General features: G+C 40.7%; 1 pseudogene; it reads right to left on the bottom strand.

Annotated features, from left to right (window-relative positions):
* Window positions 1-1,257: 1,257 nt before the first annotated feature.
* On the bottom strand, window positions 1,258-1,659 carry LOC138435765 (ribosomal protein eL22-like 1 pseudogene; annotated as a pseudogene).
* Window positions 1,660-11,946: the final 10,287 nt, after the last annotated feature.

Raw genomic sequence — 11,946 nt, 5'->3', positions numbered from 1 at the left:
TCTTTCTGTTTAGAGAGTTTCCTTTAGCCGTTCTTTTGAGACAGGTCTTCTGGGAAAGTTCTCTTAATTTTCCTCCCTCTGAGAAAGTCCTGGTTTCTCCTTCATACCTAAAGGACGTGTTCGATGGATATAGAATTCTGGGTTGACGTTTCTTTTAACACATGAAAAACGTGCCACCTCTTTCTGGCCTCCATGGATTTTGATAGGAAAACCTGTTGTAATTCAAATTGTTTAACTCCTGTAAATAATGCATCTTTTCTCTTTTGCTACTTTCAAGAATTTTTTCTTTGCTTTTAGTTTTCAAACGTTTGACTATGATGTGCCCTGGCATAAAGTTTGGGGGTTTATGATATTTGGGTTCATCAGTTTCATGAATTTGTAAGCTTATGTTTTTTGGACAAATATTCAGGAAACTTAGGAAAAATTTCAGTCATTATTTCTTTGAGTTCTTTTTAATCTCTGCCCTCTTTCCAAGATTCTGGTGCCACAACACTAAGATCTTTTATATAGCTCCATAAGCCCCTGATTCTATGTTCATTTTTTTCTATTTTTATCTCTGTTGTTCAGATTGAGCTATTGCTATTGCTCTCTTTTCAAGTCCATGGATTCTTTCCACAGTTCTACTATGGGGCCAATCCACTGAACTTTTTGTTTGCACTTACTGTATTTTATATTTGAGTCCTAAAATCTCCATTTGCCCTGTTCTTATCTTCTAATTCTTTACTTTCTCCTTTCACTGGTTTTAAGTGTGCTCATAATGGCCCACTGATACATTATTATGACGGGTGCTTCAAAATCTTTCTTCGACAAGTCATTCTAACACCTATACCATCTAGATATGGGTATCTGATTATTACTTTTTCTCACTCATATTGAGAGATTTTCTTAATTCTTGGTATGAGTGATTTTTTATCAAAGCACGAACATTTGGGGTATTATGCTATAAAACTTTGGGCTTCATTTAAATTTTATGTTTTACCAGACCTCCTGTGACACTGTTGTGGTGCTAACTTTTTCATCTCCACAGAGAAGGCTTTGCATGGGATCTAGCATTTTCTGTATGGTTCGCAAAGCTCCTGGTGATTTTTCAAAGTATTGTTGTGTGAAACAATAAAACTATGGGGTGGAAGGAAGCGCAGGTAATTCAGTCCAGGTATGCCTTCCTGGATGACTCATTTTTTTAAAACAGAGTACAGTGTTTTTTATTCACTGATAAACTTAAAGTCTGTTTCTAGATGTTTCTTCCTCTTGTATGCCTCATTTATTACCAAACAAAGCCCTATAAGGGGCAGTTTTACAATGCTCAGGTTCAAATCCACCCTCATCTTGACTAATCTTGAAGTAATAAAGTTCATAAGTCTCATCGTCAGATACAACCACATAAAGTCAACCATGAAGACTGTTCTTAAGATATTTCTTGGTAAGATACTTCAAATAGCTTTTGGAGAACTGTTTCTCAGGAAAAATCATTTTATTCTTGAAGCATTCAATATGAACAACATTCCCAAGATTTCTAGTTTTTCCATTGACTTTAACTTTCTCTAACAAAAAAATGTTCAAAATTTCCAGAATCAAAAATCCATCTTCTATTGGATGAGTCGGGTTCAAATTAAACCTCCAGGCTGACTTCTCAGGCTTCTTGTCTTTCTGCGGCATCATCTTGAAGACTGGCAGGGAATTAGAAAGAGACTGGATGATTGATTTAACGGAGAATTAGCTCATAGCCAATGAGGACAGACTCTGCTATGGTCTGAATGTCTTTGACCTCCATAAATTCATGTGTTGAAATTTTAACACCAAAGGTGGTCGTATTAATAGGTAATGGCTTTGAGAGGTGCTTCAGTTAAGGGGGGATCCTCATAAATGGGACTAGTAACTTATAAAAGAGGCTCCAGAGAGATCCCTAGCCATGTGAGGACACAATGAGACATCTACAACCTGGACAAGAGCCCTCACTGGACCATGCTAGCACCCCGATCTTGTACATCAAACCTCCAGAACTGTGAGAAATAAATTTCTGTTGTTTATAAAAACTTTATCTTGTCAGTGGGATTTTGTTACAGCAGCTTGAAAGGACTAAGACAGGCCCCCGGTGGATGGTAGCCCAGACCAGGGTGAAGAGGAGGACAAGAAGGGGATTTTGCAATCCACTGGAGATTGAAAGGTACTCAGTTTAAAAAATCAACATCAAAAAAGTTATTATAAACCTATTATTAGAGGGAGCTGTGTTAAGCAACTAGTCTCCATGCTCTGAGTCAGAATTGAGTCAGATTCCTATGAAATTGAGTCAGAACACCAAGGGCCTGCCTAGGTCCAGGTCACGCATGCACAAACAAACAAACAAGAAAAGGTTTATAATAATTAGTTAGTTCCAGATGGAAAGAGATGATTGGAGAACAAAATCTGTATCACACAATGCCTGGTCATGTTTAGGTTTTCAAAGAAGAGGGTGAGTTACTGAGAACTTTGTTAAATGGCAACCTCAGAAAAATTGGGGACCCATTGCTGGCAATAATTAGGAGTCCTAGCCAAGAATCCTCTGGCTTGAAAATAAGCCTGGAAAATGAAAGGCTTCCAATAAACCCTTTCAAGCCTGCAAGTGAGGGCTTTGCCTTCTTGGTATAAATCATGCCCTAGGTAATGAGCTTTGACTTGACACAATTGTAACTTTTCTTTGAAAACTCAGGATAAAAAATTAAATGGACTGATACCAGTCCTAGAGCTCACTTCATCTTTAGAATGCAACAAAATGTTAACTATGTATTTGATGGACATAAGATAACAAGGTAATCTAAGGCCTTTAAAGTCCTAGTAAGAATCCATGAGGGGCTTCCCTGGTAGCTCAGTAGTAAAGAATCCACCTACAATGCAAGAGACAGGGGTTTAATCCCTGGGTGGCGAAGATACCCTGGAGAAGGAAATGGCAACCCACTCCAGTATTTGCCTGGGAAACCCAATGGACAAAAGGATGGGGTCACAAAGAGTCAGACACAACTTACCAACTAAATTACACGAATTTATGCCAAGTAGGTGGGTGCTTAAGTAAACCCCTGAAAGACCTCTGCAGAGATCTTCAGATTGGGCTTTATTAGAACACAACAATATAGGTAAGTCTGGGTCCAAATGAATGATAACCTCATTATGAATTGAAGAACCCTCATGAATTTCAAGAAGTAGTAATCAGAAAAATGCTTATTCTGGCAATACCATTTGCACTATTCAGTTATTAGATGTCATGTCACAAGAGAAAAGAATGATCTATGGTGTGAGGGCTACATTTTTATTATTCTAAAAGAAAATCTGTACCCATTAAACAATAATGCCTGATTCCTTCTTCCTTCTAGCCCTTGGTAACCTCTATTCTTTTTGTCTATGAATTTGCCTATTCTGGATACCTCATATAAGTGGAATCAAAGGGACATGCTCTGGCAAGATGGGCTGCCGGATAAACAGCCTGCTCAGTCTCCTGGGTCTTATCACCTGCAGGACAGTGTGGCCTCGTGTTAGGAACATGCACTGTCACCAGGTGACCTGGATTTGGATCCTAGCTCTACTACTTCTTTTTCTCTTTTTTAATTAAAATACTTTTCTAATTGTGGTAAAATGCACATAACATTAAACTTATCATCTTAATGACCTGCCTCTTGCAGGTCAGGAAGCAACAGTTAGAACTGGACATGGAACAACAGACTGGTTCCAAATAGGAAAAGGAGTACGTCAAGGCTGTATACTGTCACCCTGCTTATTTAACTTCTATGCAGAGTACATCATGAGAAACGCTGAACTGGATGATGCACAAGCTGGAATCAAGATGCTGGGAGAAATACCAGTAACCTCAGATATGCAGATGACACCACCCTTATGGCAGAAAGTGAAGAAGAACTAAAGAGCCTCTTGATGAAAGTGAAAGTGGAGAGTGAAAAAGTTGGCTTAAAGTTCAACATTCAGAAAACGAAGATCATGGCATCTGGTCCCATCACTTCATGGGAAATAGATAGGGAAACAGTTGAAATAGTGGCTGACTTTATTTTGGGGGGTTCCAAAATTGCAGATGGTGATTGCAGCCATGAAATTAAAAGACGCTTACTCATGGGAAGGAAAGTTATGACCAACCTAGACAGCATATTAAAAAGCAGAGACATTACTTTGCCAACAAAGGTCCATCTAATCAAGGCTATGGTTTTTCCAGTAGTCAGGTATGGATGTGAGAGTTGGAATATAAAGAAAGCTGAGCACTAAAGAATTGACGCTTTAACTGTGGTGTTGGAGAAGACTCTTGAGAGTCCCTTGGACTGCAAGAAGATCCAACCAGTCCATCCTAAAGATTAGTCCTGGGTGTCCATTGGAAAGACTGATGTTGAAGCTGAAACTCCAATACTTTGGCCACGTGATGCAAAGAGCTGACTCATTTGAAAAGACCCTGATGCTGGGAAAGATTGAGGGTGGGAGGAGAAGGGGATGACAGAGGATGAGATGGTTGGATGGCATCACCAATTCAATGGACATGAGTTTGGGTAAACTCCAGGAATTGGTGATGGACAGGGAGGCCTGGCATGCTGTGGTTCTTGGGGTCACAAAGAGTTGGACACGACTGAGTGACTGAACTGAACTGAATTGAACTTAATTATTTTTAAGTGGACAGTTCAACAGTGTTAAGTATATTCACATTGGGAAACCAATCTCCCAGACTCCATCTTGCAAGACTGAAACTCTATTAAGCAGCAGCTTCCTACTCCCTTCTACCCCCAGGCCCTGGCAACCACCATTATACTTCAAGTCTTTCTAAATGTGGCTTTCCTTCTAAATAGGCTTCCCTGGTGACTCCACAGTGAAGAATCCACCTGCCAAGCAGGAGACGCGGGTTCAATCCCTGGCTCAGGAGGATCCCCTGGAGATGAACACAGCAATGGACTCCAGTATTCTTGCCTGATAAATCCCACACACAGAGAAGCCTGGTGGCCCCCAGTCCATGTGATCGCAAAAGAGTTGGATACAACTTAGCAACTAAACAAAATGTGACTATTCTAGATACCACTCAGATAGGTAGAGTCATACATCATTTGTGCTTTGGTGACTGACTTACTTCATTTAGCAAAATGTTTTTAAAGTTTGGCCAAGATGTGGCATCTATCAGAATTTCATTCTTTTATAAGGCTGAATAATATTACACTGTGTGTGTAAATGCATATATATATACACACACCACATTTTATTTATCTATTCAGCCTGGATGGAGATTTACCAATTTTATTTTTCTTCTCACTCTGGAGGGTGTTGAGCTGAAGGGCGACGTGATGTGATTTATAGTTCGGACTATCATTCTAGTTGCTCGATCTAAAATAGAATGTAGGAAAGCAGCATGGTGTTGGCACAAGAACGGACACATAGATCAATGGAACAGAACAGAGCTCAAAAATAAGCTCCCGCACCTAGAGTCAAATAGTCTATGACAAAAGGAGGCAAGAACACAAAATGGAGAAAAGACAGTCACCTCAACTGTGGTGCTGGGCAAACTAGACAGCTATAAGTGAAAGACTGAAATTAGAACATTCCCTCATACCACATAAAAAATAAACTCAAAATGGCTTAAACATCTACATGTAAGACACGAGGCCATAAAACTCCTAGAAGAGAGCACAGGCAGGACACTCTTTGACATAAACCATAGCATTATTTTCTCAGATTAGTCCCCCAAGCAAAAGAAATAAAAGCAAAAATAAACAAATGGCTCCCAATTAAACTTAAAAGTTTTTGCTCAGCAAAAAAACCATCAATAATATAAAAAGACAACCTACTGAGTAGGAGAAAATATTTGCAAATGATGTAGCCAACAAGAGGTTAACATGCAAACTATCCAAAAGCTCACACAACTCACTACCAAAAAAGTGAGCAATGCAAGCAAACCCTGGGCAGAAAGCCTGAACAGACATCTTTCCAAAGGAGACACAGAGATTCTGGCTAATAGGCATATTAAAATATACTTGATATGGCTAATTATTAGAGAAATGCTAGTCAAAACCACAATGAAGTAACGCCTCACACCTGTCAGGATGACTGCCATCAAAAACTCTATAAATGACTAATGTTGAAGAGGATTTAGAAGAAAGGGAACCCCTGTACACTGTTGGTGGGAACATAAATTGGCAAAGCCACTACGGAAAACAGTATGGTGGGTTCTCAAAAAGCTGGACTTCCCTGACCTGTGGTTAAAACTCCACGCTTCTACTGTAGGGGCCAAGGATTTGATCCCTGGTTGGGGACCTAAGATTCAACATGCACACCACATGCATGGCCAAAAGATTAAAAAAAAAAAGAACTACCAAATGATCCAGCAATCTCACTCTAGGGTATATAATCTGGAAAAAATGAAAACACTAAACTGAAAAGATACACACTCCAATGTTTAGCACTACTATTTACAACAGCCAAGATGCAGATGCAAACCAAGTGCTCATCACAAATAACTGAGTTAAGAAGATGTGGTATATATATGTATAGATATAACATATTATGTATACACACACAATGGAATATTACTCAGCCGTAAAAATAATGAATACTGCCATTTGCAGCAACATGGATGGACTTAGAGAATATTATGCTTAGTGAAATAAGTCAGATAAAAAAGCAAATGTATGTGATATCACTTATATGTGGAATCTAAAAATACAAATTAAATTTATATACAAAACAGAAACACAGACATAGAAAAACAGACTTACAGATATAGAAAACAAGCTTGTGCTTACCAAAGGGGAGAGGGAAGCGGACAGGGGCAAATTATGATATGGAGTTAACAGATACAAATTACTATATATAAAATAAATAAGCAACAAGGATTAGCACATGGAATTATACCCATCACCTTGCAATAACCTACAAAGGAATATACTGCTTCCCTGGTGGCTCATCCATAAAGAATCTGCCTGCCAATGCAGGGGATGCAAGTTTGATTCCTGGGTAGAGAAGATCCCCTGAGGGAGGAAATGGTAACCTACTCCAGTACCCTTGTTTGGAAAATTTCATGGATAGATGAGCTTGCAGGGCTACAGTCCATGGGGTCACAACTTAGCAACTAAACAATAACAACATAATGGAACATAATCTGCAAAAATACTGAACGATTATGCTGTACACCTGAAACTAATACAATATTGTAAATAACTACTCATCAATAACAAAATCTGTATTTTCACACACACACAATAAAAGATAAGTTAAATAGAATGTAGAAGAGGAAAAGACAAGCAGGGAGTTCAATTAGAAGAGTATAAAATTAGTCCAAAGCAGAGATAATGATGGTGTAGGTTAAGCTGTTAGCAATGGAAATAAGTGGTTTATAATAGATTTTGATACTAGAGCAGATATCATTTACTGATAGCAGGAATTAGGGTACACCTGTATGAAGTAAACAGAAGAATCAAGCACTGTTACCAGTTTTTGGTCTGAACAACTGAAAGAATTGTCGTTTACTGGGAGGAGAAGAAGAAAAGTTTTGGAAATGAAAAAATTAAGAGCAGTTTTACAACTTAATCAAAAAAATGAGCAAAAGACCTAAACAGACATTTACACACAGATGTCCAACAGGCACATGAGAAGATGTTCAACACTGCTAATTATCACAGAAATGCAAATCAAAACCTTACACCAATCAGAATGGCCATCATCTAAGTCTACAAATAGTAAATGCTAGAGAGGGTGTGGAGAAAAAGGAACCCTCCTACCCTGTTGGTGGGAATGTCAGCTGGTACAGTCGCTATGTCGAACAGCACAGAGACTGCTTAGAGAAACGAAACCCAGAGTTATCCTATGATCCAACAATCCCACAGCTGGGCATATATCCCGAAAAGATGAAAACTCTAAATTCGAAAAGGTACATGTACAAATGTTCACAGCAGCACTATTTATAATAGCCAAGACATGGAAACAACCTAAATGTCTACCAACAGACGAATGGATAAAGAAGATGAGGTACACACACACACACACACACACACAGAAATATTACTCAGCCAGGCAAAAAGAATAAGATAATGCCATTTGCAGCACCATGAATGGACCTAGAGATTATCCCACTAAGTGAAGTCAGACAGAGAATGACAAATATGTATCACTTTAGAATCTAAAAAAAAAATGATACAAAGGAATTCATTTACAAAACAGAAATAGACTCACGGACACAGAAAACAAACTTGTGGTTACCAAAGGGGAAGAGGGGGGAGGGATAAATTAGGAATTTGGGATGAACATATCTATACACTGTATATAAAATAAAAAACAAGGACCTATTCAGTTCAGTTCAGCTCAGTCCCTCAGTTGTGTCCTACTCTTTGCAACCCCATGAATCACACCATGCCAGGCCTCCCTGTCCATCACCAACTCCTGGAGTTTACCCAAACTCATGTCCATTGAGTCGGTGATGCCATCCAGCCATTTCATCCTCTGTCATCCCCTTCTCCTCCTGCCCCCAATCCCTCCCAGCATCAGGGTCTTTTCCAATGAGTCAACTCTTCGCATGAGGTGGCCAAAGTATTGGAGTTTCAGCTTTAGCATCGGTCCTTCCAATGAACACCCAGTACTGATCTCCTTTAGAATGGACTGGTTGGATCTCCTTGCAGTCCAAGGGACTCTCAAGAGTCTTCTCCAACACCACAGTTCAAAAGCATCAATTCTTCGGGGCTCAGCTTTCTTCACAGTCCAACTCTCACATCCATACATGACTCCTGGAAAAACCATAGCCTTGACTACACAGACCTTTGTTGGTAAAGTAATGTCTCTGCTTTTGAATATGCTATCTAGGTTGGTCATAACTTTCCTTCCAAGGAGTAAGCGTCTTTTAATTTCATGGCTGCAATCACCATCTGCAGTGATGGAAGTATATTTGATATCCTGTAATAACCTATAATGGAAAAGAATCTGAAAAGGAATATAGATTCTTATATCTATATCTACATATACATGATGAAATCACTTTGCTGTACACCTGAAACACTGTGAACCAACTATACTTCAACAAAAAATTAATTTAAAAAAAGAGCCCAATTTTAGGTATGTTAAATTTGAGATGTCTGTTAAATTTCCAAGGAGGCAGTTGACTGTATCATTTGGAGTTCAGAGAAGATTAGACTGTTGATGTAAAATTTGAGAGTCATCAACATATCAATAGCGTCGCATTTGGATTTTGGGGAAGCATATTCTAAGGCAGACTTCAGTGTCTAGAATGTGGAATAGAGAATGTCATCAACATCTCTGGAAGGCAGGAGAGAGCTATCATGAGCTGTGATGCAGGCCTGACAACCCGAGATGACTACATGGGAAGCTCTGGAGCTGAAATGGCCTGTCAGAGTTGTCTTCTGTGAGGCTGAGATAGCAAGCCCCTGACGCTCTTGCCTCAACCAGTTATCAAATGTTGACCACCTCCAGAAGGACACGCCCTCGGGCGAGGAGGTTCTGTCAACTGCTGGCAGGTGAAGCCTGAGCAGCTGGGGCACAAGCCCTTCCTTGAAGGTGCATCTGCTGGTTCGTCAGAGTGTCCACCATGAACAGTGTGTAAACTCATATGGCTGGATCAGCTCGCCGAGACAGCGATGCAGTTAAAGAGGCATGATGACGGGGCTCCGAGGCACCGTGAGAGACCAGGGGAATAAGAAGGATGCAGCAAAACAGTTTAGGAGACGTAGCTGGTGAAGCCAGAAAAAAAAGAGCGACCAGGAGACTCTGGAAGCCAAGTCAAGCGAGCATGCTACCGCTATCACTCCCACTACCGTTCTTGGTACAATTCGATCGTCACAGCACTGCGAATCAGATGATCTTATTATCACCCCCACGTTTTGAGGCACAGCGTTTAAAGGTCCCTATCCAAGTCACACAGCTTGTGGTGGTTGGAGCTCTAATTTTGAACCTTTGCTGGCTTCGGAGTCCACACCCCTGACTGCCTCACTACCTGAACTCCAAACAACTGTGTAACATACTGTCAATCAGGTGACGTAAAAAGACCGCAAACTCACCCCTGAATTTGGCAATGTGCACTTATCAGCAAGGGCAGTTTTGTTGGAACTGTGGGAGTGAGAGCCTGAAGGTGGTAAATTCAAACATAGTACTTAGCAGCAGTTCCCTGGTAGTCCAATGGTTACGACCCTCCTGACAATGGACCAGACTGTTGCTATCGCTTGGCCTTGAACACTTGGTTTGTTGCTATCAAATTGATTCAACCATCATTTTATTTTGATTATCAAAGAATGCTTGCCAGCAGATATAATTTTGAAGGCTAGAGAAACACACTGATCTCTACTTTGGGGAGTGGAAGTGCAGAATCCTAACCACTGGACTGCCGGGGAATTCCCTCTTTCTATATTTACTGTATGGCCATGATAGTAAGGAGAGGGGGGAGTTGAAACAATTGAGTTGTAATAAACCACATTATCCTTCCTCCCAGCAATGTCTTCTAGTCTCCCCTTCCTCTCTGAACAACTTCTCCATGAGTTCTGGAGAAGAAACACGTGCACTGTGCTCCCCTGTGCTGGAAAGTCTCTGCTAAAGTGTGTGGAGCTTTCATTTCTTCTCACCCAGAGGAGAGGCCTGTCCCCATACGTGGACAGGAGGGGTGGACCCGCAAAAGCATCAACAGAGACACTGAAGGAGGAAGGAACTCACTAAAAAGGGATAAATATTAAGCCCTGCTCTTAGCTACTTGAGGCAGTGAAGGCAAGGGAAAGTATGGCTGAGCAGCAGCGCAGGTAATACGTTGTGGAGTATCAGGTTATCACACATGACACAAAACTCGTGTCTCAGACAAATTTGAGTCAAAGAGAGATTTATTGCACCCTGCATTTAAAAAGTCCAGAGGCAGTCTCAGTTTAGGCAAATCTGGATCAGGGATTCAAAAGATATCATCATAATTCACTCTCTGTCTCATCTGCGTTTTCCTCTTTACTGGCTTCATTCTCATCCTGCTGATCCCATGTTGGGGCAAGTTGGCTGCCAGCCATTCTAGGCTAATATCTTTTTTTACTTTCAGGTTCCCTGGTGGCTCAGATGGTAAAGAACCTGTCTGCAATGCAGAAGATCTGGGGTTAATTCTCAGGTCAGGAAGATCCCTTGGAGAAGGGAATGGTAACCCACTCCAGTGTTCTTGCCTGGAGAATTCCATGGACAGAGGAGCCTGACAGGCTATAGTCCATGGGGTCACAAAGTGTTAAAAAGAGTTTTAATGCTACAGATAGAGAACTTCTATTCTTACAGTTCAGTAAGCCCTAAAACTGAGTCTCACTGGCTCTGATTGCTCTAACTTGAGTCACATGGCCATCCTTGAATCAATTAGAGATGCCTTCAACTGCAGATAACAGCAAACTTGATAAAACAAAATGAAGTTCACGTTCCTTATATTAAAAGATGTGTGGAGTAGATAGCCACTGCTGATGAGTCAATGGATTGACACTTTTCATAGTTCTTTTTTTTAATCGCAAGATGGCTGCCGCAGTTCCAAAAAACCACATCCAGGTTCTAGGCAGGAAAAAGGATACTATGGGAAGAAAATGTCCCTCTTTGGAGAAAGCACAAGTTTTCCCCAAAGCACCTGGCAGACTTCTGCTTATGACCCACTGATCATTAGTGGGTCACAAGGCTACCCCTACCTTCAAGGGAGGTTGGGAGCCAAGTATTTTGCTCTTCCAGACTCTCTAGTTGAGATAGGCTGGGAAGAAGGGGATTGAGAATGGGAATTGGGTTCGCCTATCAGTGGGATCTGCCGTACAGGTAATGCTCTGACTGGCAGAGCCTGGCTGGCAAGTCCACTTCTGAAGCTGGGGTGGACTCATCTCCCCCAGGACTGAACTGAGCATGACAGAGGAAAACCAGGTGCTATAAACATGAAAAGGAGGAATGGATGTTAGTCAGACAAGAATAAAATGTGTCTATCGTATATGCTTAAGGCCAACTTGTGACTTG

This window comes from Ovis canadensis, chromosome 1 (assembly GCF_042477335.2).
Source record: "Ovis canadensis isolate MfBH-ARS-UI-01 breed Bighorn chromosome 1, ARS-UI_OviCan_v2, whole genome shotgun sequence".
Lineage (NCBI taxonomy): Eukaryota > Metazoa > Chordata > Mammalia > Artiodactyla > Bovidae > Ovis > Ovis canadensis.
The sequence above is the reverse complement of the archived record's forward strand: the minus strand, read 5'-3'. Positions and strand labels throughout refer to the sequence as shown.